At 45.7% G+C, this 22,274-nt stretch overlaps 1 long non-coding RNA gene across 1 annotated transcript in view; it reads right to left on the bottom strand.

Annotated features, from left to right (window-relative positions):
* Positions 1-8,892: 8,892 nt before the first annotated feature.
* LOC140616256 (uncharacterized) overlaps positions 8,893-22,274 on the bottom strand; it is a 52,267-nt gene continuing 38,885 nt past the window's right edge. Inside the window, exons 3-5 of the long non-coding RNA XR_012016806.1 lie at positions 18,887-21,904; positions 18,612-18,762; positions 8,893-9,532 (exon numbers count right to left, since the gene is read on the bottom strand). This is a non-coding gene — a long non-coding RNA (uncharacterized lncRNA). The remainder of the gene's footprint in view (positions 9,533-18,611; positions 18,763-18,886; positions 21,905-22,274) is intronic.

Here is a 22,274-nt window from a genome sequence, read left to right as displayed (position 1 = left end):
CGGTCTGCGTGTGGCTGGCCTGCCTTCCCTGCGGCCCCATGGCAGGGGTTTCTCCCCCTCCTGAGACCCTGCTCTGCTCCCTCCCACTACACTCACCCTGTCGGGTCACTGGGTCACCCCCAGGACGTGGGAGGCAGGAGGTCACGGGGCCCAGAGAAGGGTCCACCACTTCCAAGACCGTGACTTAACCTCTGTGCCTGCTTCCCAAACTGTAAAGTGGGGTCATAGGGGAACCTCCTCCTCCTGGAGCGAGTGATGTGATTGTTGAATAAGACACAGCATGCCGAGTATCTGGAAGGGCGCCTGGCTGTGGTAAATACACAATGAGCCCCGGCGACCATCAGCACGGTGTCCTCCCAACAAGCCTCTTGGGGTTCTGCTTTGCTCCCCTAAGTCTCTCTGATTATTTTATTTTATTTTATTTTATTTTATTTTATTATTTTATTTTATTTATGAGAGACCCAGAGAGAGAGAGAGAGAGAGAGAGGCAGAGACACAGGCAGAGGGAGAAGCAGGCTCCATGCAGGGAACCTGACTTGGGACTCGATTCCAGGACCCTGGGATCATGCCCTGGGCTGAAGGCAGATGCTCAACCGCTGAGCCACCCAGGCATCCCTCTCTGATTGTTTTTTATTTAATGTTCTTTATAACCCTATGGAGTAGGTTCCACTGATTCTCTGACTTAATACCACGGGGTAATGGCTATCTGCTTGATTCTGGACTAAGTTCTAGGGATATTCTTGAATGATCCAGGGGACTGAATCATAACCGTTCTAGCCTTTGGAGGTCCACCAGGCAAAGGAGGCAGAGATGAAGTGAATGGATCTGCACTCTAATGAGGGAGACAGAGGGAAGCACAGGGCACCATCAATTCAGGGAGGTGAGTCCAGAGAGAGCTTCTGAGGGGGTAGTGATCCACTGAGACTTAAAGCACGAGTGAGCATTGGCCAGGCCAAGACAAGACCTTTCTAGGAGGAGGAGCAGAGGACCTGGAGCAGAAGATAGATCAGGAGAGTCCATCCTCAAGGGACTACAAAGGCAGAGTAGAAAAGCTGATGAGCAAGAAGACTGGGAAGGAGAGGACACCTCTGTGTCTAGAGGCCCTTTGACAGCTCCAGCATGTCTGGAGGGTGGAAAGAGCACGACCCTGAGGCCCATGGAGGCAGACTAACCCACGTCATGCCCGAGAGGGGAACCTGGGCAGGGCCTGAAAGGAGAGTGAGTGGCCACTATTCTTACCTGGGCCACCAAGACATAGGCACAGGGGCCCCCAAGGATGGTGAGCCAGCCCTAGCGATGGGGAGCAGCATAAGGATAAATGACCAAATTTTAAATTGTGGCCACTCCCAGGGCTCTGAGATTTATCTAAGTTATAAAAATAATGAAATGTGACATTCCTTACTCCCATGTCGTGGATCAGATTCTGACTTGGCTCTACTCCTCTTAACAAAATGTCTGTGGTCACCTGCTCCCCGAGCTGTCTGACCCCATCTCTGCGTCCTTGCACCTGCCCCTGCCTCCCATCTAGCGGACACTCTCCTTCATCCCTGTGGCTTCCCCAATCCTGCCAATCCTTTGAGATTCACCCTAAGGCTGCCTCTTTTATAAAATCTCTGCACCTTCCAGCCCACACTGACTGCCCTCGTGCCTAACGGCTTTGCCGTTCATGTCACTTTAATATTAATCCTACAACACACCACATCTCCATCCCCAGGTATCCTGCATATGTGTTCTTATTTCCTCGGAGGAAGGAGCCACAGACAGGGCCTCAGACCGTGTAGAAGTTCAAAAAATGTGGGTCCAATTTCCAGAGGCCGCTGTGTAATGACCGGCCATATCACTTTCATGGATGGGAGGGAACAATACGCAAAACGTCAATGGGTCTTTCTAACTGTGTTCCTTCCCATACTCCTTCACTTCTTCATTCCATATGCAAGATATTTTCGATAAGAGAATTTTCAACTGAACAGAAATACTAAGATAGTTGTTTTGATGTTTTGCTTTGTTTTTTAAGTAGTTGGATATTTTCAACCACTTTTCTCTGTTTCTTGATTTCTCAGTAACCTCTGGCTATTCTCTTGGGTTGGCCAAAGGGCTGTGACCAGTGGGCGAGGTCTACCCGGTAGCATAGAACATGGTACTATGTAGGCTTCACCTTTCCCAGTTTGCCATGAAGTAACTCCCTCCTCCTGCTCATTTCAGATCTTGGCGGATATTGAGAAGGAAATCAGGGAGGTATGGCCATGGACATCTCCGTTCTAAGGAGGCAACAGTAGGGTTCTGGTAAGCCTTGGGCATCCTCACAGTAAACCGGCTCCATTCCACATCTTCAAATACAACCCCCTTCTCAAGTATTTCTTCCTCTTCACCCGCCCTGACTTCCTAACTAATTTCCTTCGACCACATTCTGTGTAAACATAACGTTCCTCTGATGACCTCTTCCTGTGTGTGCTTTCCCCACTGGCCTCTGCATCATGTAAATATTTAATATTCCTGAGTTAGAATCTACCCCTGTGTACTCCGCAGCCGCTCGTTGTGTTGTTGATAAGGCATAATTTGTCAATAATGCCTGTGCCAAAGGCCAATTTTGGGTCTTGGAAGATCTGGTTCCTTTTATGCACTAATTTTTATTTTGCCCATAATAGCTGTTTATTGTAGAAAATACAAGAACTAGATAGACAGAAAAAAAAAAAATCATCTACCCACGATCTCACCAGCTTAGTGTGAACCACTGTTACAAGAACTCTGGAAACTAGTCAACAGAAGACAATGGGTCCGGAATTCAGTTTTCACCAATGATAAAATACGTGTAACATTTAGTAAATAGATTCCTCACTTGACCGCAAATCACAATCCTCTTTTCATGAACATTTCTGCGCATATTTGTGGATTCCTGGGAATAATGTCTAAAAACAGAAGTTCAGGGTGAAAATGTATACAACTTTACCACAAATTCTCAAATCACCTCGCAGAATCTTACACCACTTCACACCCCTATCAGCCGCAAGTGTCCTGGTTTTCTTGCACCTTGACTAACACTCAGGAGTGTCTTCCTTCACAGACTTTGCCAGACAGATACAACAACTAATTAGCTCACTGTTCCATTTTCTTAAATTTTTTTTTGTCAACTTCCAGCTTATGTCCAGAGAATATTTTCCTGAGATGGACCTGGGTGAAGAAGGGGTTTGATTGGAACGCCTGGGTGGGGTGGCTCAGTGGTGCCTTTGGCTCAGGGCGTGATCCCAGAGCCTCAGGATCAAGTCCTGCATCGGACTTCTTGCATGGAGCCTGCTTCTCCCTCTGTGTCTCTGCCTGTCCCATGAATAGATGGCTTAAATCTTAAAAAAAAGAAAAGAAAAGAAAAGAAAAGAAAAGAAAAGAAAAGAAAAGAAAAGAAGAAGAAAGGTTCTGAATAACAATGCAAGTAAAAGTGGCAGCTATTCTTTCATTAAGTTAGGAGCCCACATTATGGGTCCTGTGCTGTATTCCCCAAACTTAAACCAGCAATGAGCTTAGATGAACAAGCCAACAGTGGAAGCAGTTTTCATGGAGCATTTGCAAAGGCACTTGTCTGCTTCTACAATTACGGATTGAAAACGAAAGACGTTGCCAGCTAATCGAGTAGTATTTGTTGGGTGCCTACCATGTTCTCCACACTTTTCCAGTTGGGGAGAAAGCAGGAAAACACACATAAACCAGGAAGAAACACCTGATAGTGGTAAGCCTGGGATAAGTGAACCTGGGGATGCTTATTTCCTGCCAAGCAAATGATTATTTTCAATGAGTTGACAGAGATTATGACTAAGTTCAGCAAATGTACTCAGAATATCTATTATATTCCAGGGAAAAAGATGAACAGGACTCAGCCTCTTAGCTAAGTGAGTTCTAATCCATGTAAGGTATAGAGTATGGGGAGGAAATAGAAATTCAAGAATTATTTTTCAATGTCGTATGGATAGTGATTTAGGCTCCTCTGGTTGCTGCACACTCACGCACTCTGATTCTTGGGCCAACTCTGTGCAGTCATCAGAGTAGACACGGTCTCCACTTTGCAGAGGAAGGTCAGGCGTTACCTGGGGTCATGCCCATGGTAAATGGCCCAGCTGGTATCACACAAGGCCTTCTGACGCAACGCTCGTGTTCTGGCCGTGACACCCCTCCCACACTGAATGGGGTGAAGAATTGGGAGAAGGAGGGCATTGTGGACGTGGAAGGAGAGGTAGAATGGTCATCTGCTTGATTACACAAACTGAATCTGATATTCAAGGCCGTCTGTATAACGGCAACACAGCCAGTCAATTTATCCGAGTCCAACAGTCCGCCACGTCCTGGGAAAAAATTCATTAAACCCATTCTCTGGTGTTGAGTGCTCAAATCTGGCTCTGCGCTTGCACTATTGTTTCTGCTTTTCGTTTCCATCTAGACTCTTCATTCTCAGAGTCACGGGGTGGCTTCGAGTCCGAATATCTGGGGCAGACTTACTACTATGGCCTGTCTTCTGCACAAAGGACTTGATTTCTGTTTATGATGCTCTTTCCTGTGGGAATGAAGACAAGTGCACTTTATGAGCAGGGAACAGTCATCCCGCTACAATGACGCAGCGTGTGGAGAAAATGCGGAGAGTGGGAGGGTGGAAGCAGGCAGTTTCGAGATCCCCAAACCAACAGTCCTCACTCCCTGCGAGTGCTCCGGATAGATGCCAAGCGGATTTCCCTTTAGACGTTGCTCACGTCAATGTCCACTACCTTTTCAGCTGCCCTCTTGAATATGTCAGGGCTTTGTTTTTCTTTTGTTTCCAAGTTTATTGGGGAGACCACACACGCTTCACAAGGGCCCCTTGAGTGGCTCCCCAGGGTTTCCAGGTCAGTCCAAGGTCACTGATGACAGATGACAGATAAATGCTACACTGCACCTCTCACTAACATCTCTCTGTGTCTGGTGTGAAGTGCTGAGAGAGGCAGAGCGGCCCCAAGGAATGCTGGCTTAAGAATAGGGCCTGCTTACCTTTAAAACGAGGATCATAACTCCAGGTTCTAAACAGAAGATCCAAAAGTTCACATTTTCCAAGACTCTAGACACTTGAAGAAGCCTTATTTTCTGCACCACCACCTCCAGGAGGAAGCCCACCCTGAAATGCAGGATCGCCCAACGGGTGTGAAACGGCCAGTTTTGGTGTGGGAGGGGGTAGGTCCAGTTAACGATTCGTTATCATTTTCAACCTGAAACAGTACTGCGGCTTTTTCTTTGCGTGCATAATATTAAGTGAACTCAGTTCCGCCGCAGACACGGTGCCAGTAGCCTCAGAGGTGCCTGCGAAAGCAGCTCAGCCTCCCAGGACCCCACTGGCGGGCAGAGCAGGTGCAGAGTGTGCTGCGCGGACGGTCTGCTCTGGGCGCATGTGCAACCCTCCCCACTTCCCATCCGCGGCCACCGCCGCCCTGCTCACAGCGGGCCTTGCGATTGTGCAAGAGCCGTACCTCAGGAAACGTTCCGGCCGTCGGTGGGGCAAAGTCTAGATGGTAATCTGGGTATGTTCATGGGTGTTTTCACTTTAAAAAGATCTTTTAACATAAAATGATGAATACACACTAATTGCAGGTTTGTAAAAGTTATATAGGCATATAAACAAAGATCAGAGGGAAACACATACACAAAATATAAATGTTCTCATGTTGGGGCAGCAAGCTGAGTCTGCCATCAGCAAACTTGTCCTGACTTCCAGAATCCGGCAAGGTGTGGGGACGAGAGTGGAGTGGTTTACCAGCAACGAGGAGAGACAGTATTACGGTGATAACCCCATAGACAATGATGCAAATCCTTGCTGTGATATATAGTAAGGTCCAGGCTCCCAACAGGCCACAGGGGACTGGTGGTCCCCAACTTTGCCTGGGTGGGGGTCAACGATGCCCCCTTAGGGCAGGGAGATAGGAGCTGAGAGCCCACGGGGTCCTGGCCGACGCAGAGGGATGGACTCCAGGTGGGAATGTGGCTGGAGCCTCAACCGGGCCTTGAGGCCTGGTCTTGTTCCAGAGCAAAGCGAAGCCACCGAAGGATTTTTAGGTTGACGGGTAAGATGCTCCAACATGGCTTTGGGTGAATTATGTGTGATCTTAAAACATTTCTTCAAAATGTTTGCAAAGCTGTCCTCTCAATGCAATTAGAATAATTATGAATTCCACGTGACCATGATGGAATGATATATGATACAGTGTTGTATGTGAAAAGCCAGACATGGAATCCCGTGAGCGAGATGGTCACTAGCGTGAAATCTGCACAAGGGTGGAAAAGCCCGGAGGCCGCATGACAACACATACGTAGGAGTTCATGAGGCTGTGGGAACGCAGGGCTCACACTGGCCTTTCAGAGAAATTTGTTCTCACATTTTTCTTTCCGTACAGCTTGGAAAGGGTCTAAGTAAATAAGGAGAATCCACAGGTCAGTCGGTTGGCGGATACATCTGCAAGAGCTCTATCCCAGCGCCGTGTACCAAGCACTCGCCTCATTCTCTTTCCCTAAAAAAGTCCAAGAATTCTATCCAGTACATTCGGGAAATAGAAACAGCACCCAGATTTGGTACAACTGGCAGAAAGTCGGTGATGGGATAAAGTAAATGTCGCCGTAGCAACCAGCGCAGCCCCCGCCCCCCATGCCGCACCCACCTCCTTCACCTCCTTCCAGGGCTCCAGCCCGGCTCATCAGGTGGACTGTGTTCAGGCCTGGAAATACTCTTGTTAAAGAAAAGAGGCAGATGTCAAAAGGTCAGACGCCATCGAAGGAGCAAAGGCAGAGATCACAAGCGAGACCTGTCCGTGGAGCCTGTTTGTGAACACGCCCCGCTGTGCAGATGTGTGCGCAGGTGTCCGACTCAGCCTGTGCATGGTAACTCAGGTTTGTAGAGGACACCGGGCTTCAGAAACACTGAGAGGGGAGCTGGGGCTGCGAACCCTGGCTTCTGGGTCCCAGTGGCTGCCCCTTCTTGCACGCCCGGCTGAAGAAGCATCTCTGCTGGGGCACAGCAAGGGACGCAGCTCCAGCGGCCATGCCTCAGTGTCCAGACGCCGCATCCCTGTTGAGGGGACCCCCACTGGAGGGGGCAAAATTCATACAGCTAATGAAAAGTAAAAGATAATCTACAGCTAAAGAAAAGCTTAAGAGTAGGGACACCTGGGTGGCTCAGCCTTAAGCATCTGCCTTGGCTCAGGTCATGATCCCCGGGTCCTGGGATGGAGCCCCGCAACCCAGCTCCCCTGCTCAGTGGGGAGCCTGCTTCTCCCTCTCGCTCTGCCTACTGCTCCCCCTGCTTGCGCTCTCTCTCTGTCAAATAAATAAATAAATTCTAAATCTAAAAAAAAAAAAGGGAAAAGCTTAATAGTTTTAGATCATGTTTAATTGCAATAAATTTCTTGTTACAAGTTGAAGATCCTTTTAAGAGATTACTCTCAATAAACTTCTTAATTGCAATAAGTATTTATCTGGAAGAGCAACAAACTGGAACGTACAACTCGAATTTTTGCAAAGTGAACACACACTTTACCCACACCCAGCCCCACTCCCAAACCAAGAAATAGAACAAAGCAGCCTCACAAACGCCCCTCTCCCTCTCTCTACTCCCTTCCTCCCCAGAGGAGGCCACTCTCCAGGATTCCTACAGCACTGGTGTTTTGTTTTGTTCGCCTTTTGTAAACTTTATGTAAATGGAACCTGCAGTATTCTTTTTGCGCCTGACTTCTTTCACTCAGTTTGTGGTATCTTTTCCACCGCTCTCTGGTATCCCATGGCGTGTGTGAGTATTGAAATAAATTTATCCGTGCCTCTGATGGTGGGCATTTGGGTTTCTAGTCTTTGACTCCTATGGGATCACTTGTGTGTGTTGGAGCACACGGGTTCACATTTCATTGAGCGTATAAGGAGGAGTGGAAATCCACGTTGGAGCATACAGAGCATCTATGCTCCGCATTTGTAGAAACTGCCGGTTTTCCAAAATAATTGTGTCAACTTTTACTCCCTCTGGAAGCATGTGCCCGTGCAAGCAGCAATGCGTGCTTGCCCACACTCGGTTCTTCCCATCTGTTCATTTCAGCTGTCCTCCTGCTGAGGAAGCCTTTGCGCACCTGAAGGACGTGGAGATATCGCTCCATGTTGGTCCCTGGAGCTCCATGGCCCGTAGGAGAGCAGTGACCACCCAAGTCCAACATTCCCCACGTGCCCTCCAGAACCACACAGATCAACAAAGACAGCAGACAACAGCCTATGCAACCCATGCTCGCAGTGTAACCTGGAGACCAGAGAATCTTGCAGACTTGAATTTATAAGTAAGTAGAAAGATAAAGTTCCTAATGAATGAGGCCAGTTCTGGAAGCTTCTGCTAGAGCAGGCCGTCACGGACTGGTGATGACTGACCACAGATGGCATTTCCCAGAAGGAGTCTCCCATCCCTGGTGGAGGAGGTTCTAAGGCAAGTCTGGGACCTCATGGGTGGGAGCCCCGGCTACTGGAGAATCTAAAGCAAGCAGCTTGAAGGGGGCTCAGGGCAGCCTCAGGCAGGGACTATTTTGGGGGGAAGGGGAAGTAGCTCCAAGGGAGAAGCATCCCCCAGAGGCTTAGTGGTGAAAAGAAAGAAAAAAGGCAAATGGGTCAAAACCTACAGAAACAAACAACCCCTAGTAGAAAAACTTACCATTCTACCTATGGTTCTGGAATGTTCAAATATAAAATAAACAACAAAGGACAACCAGCATCCATGTGACTCTTCCCTAATCTACCGTAAGCTAGAAGCAAAACTGTTCAGTTAATGGAAATATCACCTTCCCCTCCCCCCCCGTCCCATAACAGCAAAAGCATACTGTTTAGATTGAAGGAGGTAACCACTGGAAGAAATAGTCAAAGGGGTTTGAAAGCCTGACCGAGGAGGAGAGAAGGTACATTTTTGTAAGGTATTTTTTCTAACAGGCACAATCTTATGGAGAAATGGGTAGTAAAGTCCAAATAATCTTTTCCCCCTTTTGATCCAGCTGAGAAGTTGCTCCACTGAAACCTTATCTTGTTGGATAAGGTTCGTGCATGAAGAACTCATTCATGCGTGAGTCCCGCAAGTGAGGAAGCCGCACACAACACTCCACCACCATGAGTGGGAAGGTGCCATTGTTACTGCGGGACAGACCGGTCCTCACACCTGCTCCGGAGTGGCCCGTCCTCCCCAGGGAGAGGGTCCAGGGCAACCACTCACTGCACCGCGTTGTCCCACCTTCTTAGTCTCCTTGATCTGACGGGCTCCGTCCCTGACCTTTATGATCAGTTTTTTAAAGACCTGTTATTTACAGACCTGTTATTTTGTAGAATATCATCCTTTTCCCATTGGTCTCGTGTTTCAGATTCTGCATCTTCGGTAGGACTGTCCTAGACCAGATGCCCCATTCTTCTTACTGAGTCCGATCATGGCTTCCTTCTGTCCCATTCCGCATGATGGTCACCAGGAGCCTTTGATGAAGACGGCGTTGGCCTCTTGTCCACTGTCATCCTTCCTCCTGGGAATCTGTGTTTGTAATTATGTAAATATCTCCTTTCTAATTAAAATGACAATTTTTAAATTATTTTATTTATATCAGCATGGACTCATGGATTTACTATTTAATTTATTCACTCAACGGGTTATAATCCATTGCTGTTATCACTTATATTGATGCTCAAATTGGCCGGTAGGAGACCAGGCAAGCTGATTTCTGTACAGCTTTGACATGTCCTTTTCGTTCTTTGCTTCCCAGCATAAGTTGCTCTAGGTTCATGTTGCCCATTCCCTTCCCCAGTCCTGGAATTAGCCATTTCTCCTGGTTCTTTAGTGAAAAAATGATATTTAGAAACCAAGATCCTGGTGGTAGACATCACTGTGCTCAGACCTTCCTAGTGGATAGAGTCACAAATTGGTCTATCGATCGCTCTCTCTCCACCCATTGCTCTGTCTATGCATCCACTCATTCCTCTCTCTTTCTCTCTCTCCATACCTCTCTCCCTCTCTCCTTCTCTCTACCTGCCCATCTATCTCCATCATCTAACATCTATTTTTCTGTAGGTTGAAGGCTGTAAATTCACATAATACCTCTAATTCCAAACCAATAGCCAGAGTTCGTTGTAGTGTCTTCTTTTCCTCTATTGTAACTCCTTTCTCTGACAGTCAGGACCTGACTCCCATTATCCTTGATACATGTATATGTTTTTTTTTCAATTGACTCCTCCTGATGTAACCAATCTCCCAACTCCACCAGCACCTCATACGCCTCCTCACTGATGGCCTCCTTTCCCTGCTTGGGCCTGACTCCCCATTTTGGCACTCCCCCTCCCAGATACCTTCTTTATCACACTTGAGCTCTGACACCCCCAGCCAGGCTGCCCCTTTGCGTGGCTGCCCTCTTCATCCTAATGGGCCCTGATGGGTCTCCCTAGGCCATTTTGTCATCCTGCTTCCTTGGTAATTGCACTGCCCAATCTGTTCCATCTCAGACTCCCACTAGTAAGATGTTGAAATTCCTGAGTTAGTCCTCCAAGTCTTATTTTTTTCCTAACATTTTCTACCTCCCAGTCTTCATTCTCTATCAGAGTCCTCAATGTATTAAATTTTGGCTCAAGTGTTCAATTTCTTAGAGCTCTTCCATTTCTCTAAGTTTTCATCATTTTAAAAAACTTTATGTATTGGAGAGAGAGAGAGAGCACACGTGAGAGAGAGCACAAGTTGGGGGGGGGTGCAGAGGGAGAGGGAGAAGCAGGCTCCCTGCTGAGCAGGGAACCTGATGCTGGCGGGGAGGGGCTGCATCCCAGGACCCTGAGATCATGACCTGAGCCGAGGGCAGATGCTTAACTGACTGAGCCACCCAGGTACTCCTCTGATTTTTCGTCTTATAAAAACATTCAGTTCTTGTGTTATGGATGCAATATTTTCTTTATTTCTCAAAAATACTTTCCATTTGTTTGTTTAGATTTTTTTTTTTCTGGTCCCTGCACCATCTGTTTCCTCCAGCCCCCTTCCATTCATGCCTTTGTTAGATTGACTTTCATGCTTCCATGTTGGAATCACTCAAATGTTGGTGGTCTTTTTGTCATTCATATTTAATGTGGGACACTGACAAACTAATTGAAGGTTCTAAATGCATGAGTGGAGCTCACTGACTGGTAGGATTCCCTGTGGGCAGAAAGAAGCAAACTGATTTCTTTTATTGAAGGGTTCCTCAGTGTCCGTATCTAGAGATCTTCATTTGGGGAGCATACACATGGCTGCCAACTTTCTGGAAGCCATACTAAGGAAGAGAAGTAGGGGTTTCAGTGTTAAGAAATAAAAGTTGTGTTTAAATTTCAATTCTCACCTAAGACTTCCTGTGTGTTTGGTACACCCAAGACCAGGCATCTCCATCTTCCTCTGGAGGAAGTAAGTATGGGTCTGGACTCAGTAGGTAAAAGGGTTTGGAGACCTGCCCATCCATTCACCTAGTCTTTCTACACCCCCTGATGTCATTCCTGCAACTCCACGGTACCATTTCCGGGGGCTGAGCTGGGTTGCTATCAAGTGTTGTCCCCTCGGAGTTCCTTCAGATGGTGTCTCCTCCATCTGCTTCCAGAATTGTGTTGATATCTGTTCTCTGTTGAGGTTGTTTGTCCTCTGCTGTTTTTATTGGAGAGTCACACCTTTATTTTTCCTTTGCTGACAGGTGTAGTTTGGGCAGAAAAGGAGACAGAGGGCTGTGGTCAATACCCCATGTTTAGCCAGCAGTCTGGAAAGAGATGAGGGGAAATTCACCTAGTAAACAAGGACATGAGGGAGAACGGTCAAGACAAGGACAATGGCTTTGTGTCTGTGGGCCTTGCTGTCTCTATTTCCATTTTCTTTGATCTTCTGTACGTGGGCACCCTCCAAATCCTACCCACACACCATGTTTGTATTAGTCAGCAGGGCTGAGATGTGCTGCAGAAATGAATAGCACCCAAATCAGGGGCTTAACACAACAAAGGCTTGTTTCTCATTCATGCCATGGGTCTAGTGTGGTCAATAATGAGATTCCTATCTTAACCACAGAGGAATCTAGCTGAAGTTCTAGCTTCCATGATTATCAGGGTAAAGTAAAGCGCATGCCCACACCCAGCGAAATGAGAGTAGCAAGTATAATCCTACTATGTGTTTGGGAGAATGAGAACATCCATGAATAGCACTGAAGGCTGTCTTGTCCCCACCATCTTAGGGCAGAATTAGATGCTATAAGAGTACTTTGTGCCATCACCGCTGTACACACGTGTTGTATTGAATTGTAGTTTTGGAGGTCCCCCTAGACGCTGAACTCCTTAAGGGCTGGGATGGAACATTAACCATGTCTCTAACTGTAGATTCCAGAACATAGGTCAGAACAGAGCAGGTGCTCAATGCATTGGAAAATTAAAGGTTTTTTTTCTAAACCATTAAAATTTTTCCTTATCTGATGTTTTTACAATATACTCCATGGCCTCAAATAAATTAGTCCTTCTTTTCCTGAATCTCCAGAAGGAATAGGCATCATTTCTCAAATCATTAGGACTCCTGGAACCCAGAATAGCTAAGGAAATGATCACATGTGCCTGGATAGATGATCAAAAGAGTAGGACAATGAAATATTAGCATCAGCAAACATGCTGTCAGCTTTCTAATTGCAGGAGAGTGAGAATACACTCAACAGGTGAACAAGAACGCTACTGCCCCATGGGTGGATTAGATGTCACTTACACTGGGCTCACTTCATTTCCCAAAACATTTTGTGTGCGCTCTCTTTGGTTATTGGGTTAGACACCTGCATAAATATTTATGCAAATATACACTGAATTTTATATTTTCATAAATCTTTACCCTTTGCCAAATATAAAAGCTGAATGTCCAATTCCTTAAAAAGTCTAAGAACATTCCAGAGGTGTAAGATGTCCATAATTTTCCTCCTTGGTTTGCTATTTTTATAACCAGACATAGCAGATGGGAGTGATTAATGAATTCCATTAGCAATGGTAAATTTTTAACAAGGAAACCTCCCTTCCCTGAAGTCCACTCCCTTAATCTTCTCATCAAATTAGTACCTTTATTTTCACAACAAAAATGGTATTCCTCCCCAGTAGTTCACTTTCAGTTCAAGCCCTGGTGGGATTCTAATTCACTCCTTACAATTAGAACTTGAGTACCACGTGATGCATTTGTCCTTATTTATCTGCGCCACATGCCGTTCATGGAGATGAAGAATTTCACATTTGTGTTACCAAATGTTTCCGATTGCTTGACTTGCTTGCATGTACCCTACAATAACATTTCCCTTCCCTCTGTACTTCTAAATTGCTTTGCAGTACAAAGGCTGGATTCAGGAGTGAATTCTAAATTACGTTTGCCACTGGACCAGAAGGCATCTGATTCCACCAGCCACAGGTCATGTGAGCAAGGCGCTGGGCTGCTCTGACTCCACAAGCTGGAAGTATTTTCTCCTGCAGCTTATTGATTGATTGATTGATTCATTCATTCATTCATTCATTTTAGGGAGAAAGAGAGCACCACCTGGGGTGGCGGTGGGAGGGGAGGAGGAGAGGGAGAGAGAGAATTTCAAGCCTGTTGGGCATGGAGCCAGACTCAGAGCTGGATCTCACAACTCTGAGATCATGACCTGAGCTGAAATCAAGTCAGACGCTCAACCAACTGAAACACCCAGGTGCCCCTCTCTTGTATTTTAAAATTGCACAAAGATGGACAAATACAGAAACTATGTTAAATCTGCCAGAAACTAGCCCATTTAAGTTTTTCGTCTATTTCTTTCTATTCATTTATTCTCTCTCTCTCTTCCTCCTCTCCTTTCTTTCCCTCTATATGTATTTTTATTTTGGACACACAAATGAGGAGTCAAACTGTAACAATGTTTTGAAATTCACTCTTTAAGCTCACCAATATATCACAAACATTTTCCCATAGAATTGAATATGTTTTTGAAAAATTTACTTTAATGATTGGGTAGTATTCTATCATTTAGTTGTAGCATATTTTGTTTAAATAAATTTGTCTATTGTTGGGCATACAGAGGTCTCCTATATTTTACCTTTATCGCTTAAGAAACAACATACTCCCTTTTATGTAAATATTTTTGCACATCTCTGACCTTGGCTAAGGTTAATTTACTTAAAGTGGAATTACAATTTAAAGGGTCTGAATGTTTTCCAGGGTTTAGATGCCCTCCAGATAATCTATACTAATTTACGTTCCGCTGGCAGTAAGGAGAGTGTCTGTTTCCTGAACTCTTGCCAATAGGGGGTCACGTCATTTTAATTACATTTTTGACAATTTGGTCTGTGTGAAATGGTATTTCCTTGTTGTAATTTGCATTTCTTTAATTCCTTGTATAGTTGGAGCTTCTTAACTGTTTTTCTCAAATACAAAAGTAATAAGTGATGCTGTAAAATGTGCAAACATTAAGACCTTTGAACTAAAACACTTTTTAAAAAAACTACATCACCAGTTTGGTTTGGGGGTATTTAAAAATAGGCTTTATGTTTTAGAGTAATAGACTTTATTTTTTAAGTTCACAACAAAATTGAGTGGAAGGTGCAGAGATTTCCCATATGCTTCCTGCCCCACCCCCTCCACGCACAGCCTCCCCTGTGATCAACATCCCCGATCAGTAGGTACATTTGTTACAATGAATGAGCCTGCATGGACACGTCATCATCACCCAGTCTCCACAGTCTACCTTGGGGTTCATTCTTGGTGTTCTCTGGGTTCAGATAAATGCATAATGACGTGTATTCACCATTCTAGCAACACAGAATAGAATACTCAACTTTTAAGTAAACATTTTCTGTGATCTCACACTCCTAAATTAATCATGGTTTAATAGCAAGGCATACCATCTTTCAGACCTCTTTTTGTCCCAAAATCTACTGTCTGAGTTTTCCCTTTTGGACCTAAAGGAGTGTATTAAGACCATTTTCCCTAAACAGACAAATTTCTCCCCAGGAGGAATGCTGGTGCCAGTTGTCAACATAGTAATTCATATATTCAACTGCATTTTCTATTTTTGCTTCAGATGTTATTTCTCTTCAAAGATGTGATGTTATTCACACCGTTGACACGTCTGTTTCCATCCTGTTCTACTCCATATGGGCATGTTCAGATCTGTGTAGGATTCTATCATATGACTAGGGCATAATTTATCAATTTTCCTGTGTATGGGCCCTTAGGGGTCTTCCAGTCTTCCCTTCTACATGGTAGTGCTATGTGCTATACGAACATCTTCATATGCGAGGCTTTCTGAGTGAGGGAAATGCAGGCATATAGCACATACCCATCAACTATCTTCCAGAGAAATCGCCCTATTCACATTCCCACCCCCACCCCAAACATCCACAAAACAGAAATGTCTCTTCTCTACCTCTACATCTTCACTGGCTGTGGTCTTGTTTTTTACTCATCAAACTTATCTCTTCAGCTTACCTGGAATTTGTCATGAGCTCTGGTGTCAGGTGGTACCTTCCACTCCGTTTTCCCCGTGTGTTGTAAGGGTTGTAAGGGTAGCACACTACACCAGCTGGTTTTTCTGTCAATGTTTTGTCCCAGAATTTGGTAGAATCCAGTTAGAGAAAAATACACATGGGATTGCCTTCTGAGTCCTTTGCTCTGTTTTCTTGGTCTCTTTGCTCATCCCTGTGAGCACACCACCCTGTCCTAATTACTATAATGTAATGGGGTTGGGAGAAAGGGTCTCTCTCCTTGGCCCACCCTACTCCTTATGGTTATCCCTCTTCAGAATGCCTTTTCTATTCTTCTCTATTCGGAGCCCATATGGAGCTTATGATAACGCTAATGTCAAGTTTCATCGACAACCCCATGGGATTTTGACTGAAACTGTATGGAATTCAAAAGTTAATTTACAGGGAACTGATATAACCATAAAGTTATCATCCCACTTGTGAACACAGAATGCATTTCCACTAATTTAATTATTTGTAATCTGTGTTATAATTTTCTCAATAAAAGTCATTCTCATCTCGTTAGATTTATTTCCAGATTCTTATGATCTTTGCTGTGTTGTTGGCAGAAACTTTTATAATTACATTTTCTAATTCATGGTTGCTGGAAACAATAACTGTGTTTGTTTCTTTCTTTCCAATCTCTTCATACTTTATTTAGCTTGGGGACTTTTGTGGAGGCGGGGGAGGGAGTCTTTGTCCCTTATCTTATTATACTTGCCAGGGCTCCAGTACAATATTAATCAGAAACAATGATCATAGACAATACTTTCTTGCTCTTCACTTCAAAATAAATGTTTCTAATGTTTCACCACTCAAATAGGATGATTTCTGTGTCATTGATGTCTTTTATTAAATTCAGAACATTTCCATTTCTTATTAGTTTGCTAGGAGTTGTCATTTGATCATGTATGAGTGTTAAATTTAATTAAATGTTTTTTTCTCTGCATCTACTGAGATGACCATATGGTTTCTCCATAAATCTGGCAACATAAGGAATTATGCTAATAGGTTTTCACATATTAAGTTATCCGTGCTCCCCACGCTTTTCAGGCAGAATGAAATCCTCTCTCTTCTTTTTGTATGTCTCATTTTATGATCAATATGTTTTTCATCTTGTGATAATTTAAGAGCCATATAATTTGTCCTGAGTTCTTCCAGTGATTAACTTTATAGCTTTAAATAATACAGGCAGATAGCACTAAATATTTGTTCCTCAACCCCAGAAAGGAAATTTTAGGTCTTTCCTATGACCATCAGTTATGTGGACGGTTCAGTCCACTCTGACCTCTTCTTTTTATTAACTAGCACAGGAAATATAGCCTGTCTTTCATAGATTATTTTAAAATTTTACTCTGGAGTCTCTTTCCTCAAAATGTTGATTGTTACAGAGTTTCATAAACGTAATCACTAAACGTGTTTACCGTTGGTCCTGTATTTAAATGGTCACTACCTTCCAGGTTACCTCCCCCTTGCATGAACTCTTTGTTTTTAATCATTCTAAAGTATGGATTGCTGTTTTTTTTTTGTTTTGTTTTTTTGTTTTTTTCAGGAAGAGTTCACTGCATTTTTGAAAATGACCTTTTGCTGACCTTCTACATGAAGAACAACCTCACTGAGGTCTCATGGTTTCCCCTCTGAACGCCATGAAGTCTGCTTCTGTGACAGTCGTGTGGAGTCTGGAGACAGGAGTGCTGCATCTTTCTTCTCCCCGAGGCTGACTGTATTTCTTCTGCCTGAAAGCTTGTGGGATTTCACAAGCTTTCCCCATCCTTAGAGTGAAATCCTTTTGCCGGGATACATTTCAGGATGAATTTTCTCTATTCACATTTTCCAGGAATGTTGATGTGGGCTTGCAAGCAGTAGATCAAGTGCCTCCTTCCATGTGGGGAATGGTTCCTGCTTGGACATCTCTGAACATGCTTCGCTGCTTTGTTTGGTCATGCTCTACATCAGAGATGCCCACTGACGACGTTTGGACCTCCACTGCCTGTCTCTTTCTTTGATGATATTATTTTCAATTTCATTCATCTCTTTTATGTGTCTTTATTCTGTGTGGGTATCAGCTTCCCAGTGAAAAATGAGAAGTGTGGGGTTTTTTGACAGCAAATAAACTAGGGCTCAATTGTGGTTATGCACTTACTTTCTCTTTGACCTTGGACAGGTGTTTGCCCTCACAGAGATAGGAGCCCATCTGCATGCTGACAAGGATCTTGTCAGGAATTGCCAGATGTTTAGCATGACGTCTGGCCTCCACTCACTAGATGCCAGTAGAACCCCATTCCCTAGTTATGTCAAGTCTCCAGACATTGCCAAGTGTCCCCACTACTATAGCATATGGCATTTTAAGCAGCAATTCCACATGCAGAATTTTATCCTACATATGCTTGCACATGTGTGTTAAGAAGTTTGAATATACAGCATTTTTAAAGTAAAACATACAAACTGGAAAGGCAGAAAAACGTAAATATTCAGAAATAATGTGTGGTGTTTGTAGCGAAAGGAATATTATGCAGTCATGGATAATTAGGAAGTACATTTATATGTGCTGACATGACATGATTTAAAAAAAATTATACTATGCTACTCCTTCTGTAGATTATGTTGCCATTTGTGAAGAAATTTCTGGAAAGATACACAAAAATCCGGAAATGACAGACTGAGGGTCTGGATAGTTAACACTAAGAGAGAAACACGACTTTTTCTGTATACACTTGGGCATTAATTGAGTTTGTTTTATTTTGCACATTTATAATGCACATAATTTCTTGAAATTAAAAAAAGTAAAACTAACAAAAAGTCACACTAGAAGAGATATAAAAGTCAATCCTGAAGATATCGTTGAGAACATGAAGTAGAAAATAAAATAGAAGAGAACAGGGACCGGAACGTCTGGGTGGCTCAGTGTTTGAGGTCTGCCTTTGGCTCAGGTCATGATCCTGGGGTCCTGCGATCGAGTCCCCCATCAGGCTCCCTGCATGGAGTCTGCTTCTCCCTCTGCCTGTGTCTCTGCCTCTCTCTGGGTCTCTCATGAATAAATAAATAAAATCTTTAAAAAAAAGAAAAAGAAAATGGAGACCATTATGAAAAAAGATGCTCAAAAAACTTACTTGAGGTGCAAATACTCCCGAATCCGTGAATCAGACAGGTGCGTGGTGTTTCAGCCTGTTTCCATCCATCGGCCCAGTGCGACGACTTGGTCTGTCTGTGGTCCAGTGCAGGGTGTTCTGATTTTTCTGGCAAAACTCAACATTGTAGATTCTGGAAAACAGAACCCTCATCACTTTCCTCCTCACAAATCCCCAGATGATTGGAAACTATTTTCTCGCGTGCGATTTCCCAGGTGCCCAGCTGTGAAACCCCAAAGTATCCCGCTGTGGCTTACCTACTGTCACACGGGGTAGGGTGTTTAATTTAGGGCTATTAATTCCTTCACATCATCCAGTCTCTCATTCCGAAGATACGCTATGTTATCCATTTATGCACAGCAGAGTCTGTCTCCGCAGAAGAATCTACTTTCCTCATAGAGGTCCTGCAGTCCTCGTAAAATCCCTTCCTCGCTCCTCCAGCATTATTGCTCTTGTACAGACAGTGCTCCTCCTGTTGCATTTTCTAAATGCTTGCTTTTCAGGTAAGGGGAAGCGAGTGAGTTCTGGTCATTAAATTTTTTTTTTTTTTAAAAAAAGCAGCTCCCTCAATTCTATCAGTCCTAATAATTTCTTTACTCGATTATTCTGTGTTTCAGGTGTGCGACTGTAGTAGCATGAAATGACGTCTTATCCAGTTCCACTGGTTGATGCTTGCAAACCAACATGAAATATGAATGATGGACATGGGCATCCTTGTCCCTGCCCCAGCTCTAATCCGAATGGTTTTACATGGCACCATCCTGCACGACCATGATTTTTCTTGGGAGATTTTAAAGCCCACGTTCAAGAACCACAGTACATTCCTCCACGTAAGGGCTGTGGTTTAGCATGTGCGCGTGCAAAATTCATTAAGATAGATTCGATTTTATCAGGCAAGTTGGACTGATCGTGTAGTGTTCTTCTTTTGACTGTTGAATGTTGAATTAATTAATGGATTTTCATGCCTGGTTAGCTGTGGTTCATGTGCTGTTAGTTCTCAAATCCTTGCAGAGGGAAGTGTGTGCCCGCCCAGCATCGCGGTGCACACGGATGCTGAAGTGAGCATTTACGTCCCAGATCAGCCCTTTCAAGGTAGAGGAAAGGGAGAAATTTTTAACTTGCAGCTTTTCTCTGCCAGGGAGTGGGGAGCTGAGGCCCACAGAGCTGGAACCAAGGAATCCAGAGCTCCTGTGTGCCTTGGGTGTTCCCGCCTTCCTTCTCTGTGCGTTGTAAAAGGTGTGCACCTGTACACACGTGCACCTGTACACTGGACGTGTATACGCCATGCCTCCTCGGCCAAAGTTTGAAATTCAGATAAGTTAACAGAGAGACAGAGAAGGAGTCAAAGGTCACCGACGTGAGGCGCAGGCCACCTGTGGGCATGGAGAGCTGGACTCGGCCACTACTTTTGCGACAAGGCTGGTCCCCGGGGGGTTGTGGGGGGCCCTTCCCTGCAGCCCCAGAGCCCGCTCCGGGAGCTCTGCACCTGACCCGTCCCCCAGAGCGGGGCACACACGACCTGTCCTGCTCAGAAATAGGGGCCCTCGTTTTTCCTGCACTTAGCTGTCTCAGCAGCAGAGGCAGGGTCTCCCGGGCTGACAGGGCACCTCATAAATGCATCTTCACCGACACGACAGGGTCCGGCCAATGCAGCTTCAATTCTCCGTCTCCACGGCCCAGTGCAGGATGCAACCCCGACCAGGCCTTGGTTCCCCGTACAATCACTGTGGTCGTCGGGAAGCACCCCCACATGCATTACGGGGGTTTATCTTCACGTGTGCACCTGGTTTTCAGGTAGAGTTATGGGGTGCAAAGTGCTCAGAGGCTGGCCGTGACCTCCTAACGTGGGGCTCGGGGCCGAGGCCACGGCAACCACCTGCTTTCCACCCGCCGGCCCGAGAGGAGAGGGAGGCGCACACGTTAAAATGTGGACGGTCTAAGCTCCACCTTCAACTGACCCTTGTTCCACCAGGTGGAAATGAGTAACAGACATCTTTCCACGGAACTGAGCTCCCTCTCTGCAGCGTGACTCTCAGGAAACAGGAGGGTTTCAGGGAAACCAGATCTAAAGGAGCGCCGAGAGTCCATAAAGAATAATTATAACCATGAGCCACAGGGAAGAGGAAATGGACTCAGGAGTCTGATAAATAGGATTTTATTAACTTGTTAACCTCACTGGCCGATCGAGGAAGCTAAAAGCCAGACCTCTCGGGTCAGCAGTGACCGGCACACGCTGCGTCCCAGCGATCAGAGGCAGCCCAGAGGAGCGTGTTTACCACAAAGGAAGAAAATGCACTCACAGCAGTGTGCGCCTGCCACGTCTTTGTTCCTGGGGGGACGCTGGCTGGAAGCGGAATGATCTCGAAATTTGAAGCTAGTGGTATTTCATCTCTAGTCACACTGGAGATAAAAGACCTGATTTTATTTTACTTTTTTAAGCATAAAGCAATATGAAGCAAAAGGTATTTCTTCCTTTCATGGGAAGCTTAATTTATGTTTTGGGAACATAATGTGGAGCCTGGACATTGCCCACGTCTGGCTACCCCCACCCCCAGCCCTTGCCAAGGCTCAGAGGGAAGCAAGGACCACACGGTGCGTCTCTAGACAAGTGACCAAGTGGCGTGGTCCCCATCCCCATAAGCCCCCTGCACATGGCCATCACAGGTGGGGATGGAGCAAGCTCAGCCCTGGGGAAACGACCCTCAGCTTCTCTCTGGGTGGCTTAATGAGGCTGCCAGTCCGGGCCCCCCCTGACTCCAGAGAGCAGAATTCCAGCAACGGGTGGACAGGGGCATCTGAGAGCCCACACGGGGACTGGGGCAGCAGTGACCCTGGTCATGGCCTGGTGGGTCTTCAAGCTCCCAAACCTCCCAGTGGCCATTCATTTCTCAGAGCAAACTCCCATCCTTCCACATAGTGACTCCGTGCCCATCCCCTCTCACCTGTGGCCGGCCACGGGCCCACCCTCTCTCCCCCCTTGAGGGCCTGTGTCAGAACCTTTGTGCAAAATCCTCTTCTCCAGGGGAAGCTGCAGGGGCTTCCCTCTCCCCTTCAGGGTTTTGTCCTTTACCTTGTCATGCAGGCCACCAGCAGCTGTGCTTTGACTCCTCCTCCTCACTTGACTCTATTTTTCCAGAGCACATATCACCTTGCGGCTTATGAGAACTGATTTACCCTCCATTCATTTACTAACATGTTTATTATTTCCTCCCCCGTAGGACGTCAGCACCACGAGGCCAGCGGGCTTCATTCCCTCACTCGTGTGTTCCAAGCACCTAGAATCACAAAGGGGCAGAGAGAGCAAACCTTCAGGCACCGTCGGAGCCATAGGTACCGTGTTCCCATCGAGTGCGGCCTCTCGGGGTGTGGTGTTTTTCCAACGACTCCCTCGCCAAGACACAAACACGGGGGCTGGCGGTACAAGTGGGGGAAGAATGTCTTTAAAGAAGGCTTGACGGCCCCATCCCTGAAGGGATCCTCTGCTCCGACAGGGGCAGTGCTGTAGTCTCTGTGCTGAGTGTGCTGTTGGGGCCCCCAACAGGAGGTGGGCAGCCGTGAGTCACGCATCAACGGCGCCGGGCCCAACAGCAGGGCCGATTGCAGTGCTCCTGCTGCCTAAAGTCCAAATTTCCTGGCTCCCTTCAG

The sequence above is a fragment of the Canis lupus genome, chromosome 24 (genome assembly GCF_048164855.1).
Source record: "Canis lupus baileyi chromosome 24, mCanLup2.hap1, whole genome shotgun sequence".
Classification (NCBI taxonomy): domain Eukaryota; kingdom Metazoa; phylum Chordata; class Mammalia; order Carnivora; family Canidae; genus Canis; species Canis lupus.
This window is presented reverse-complemented; position numbering and strand designations above follow the sequence as displayed.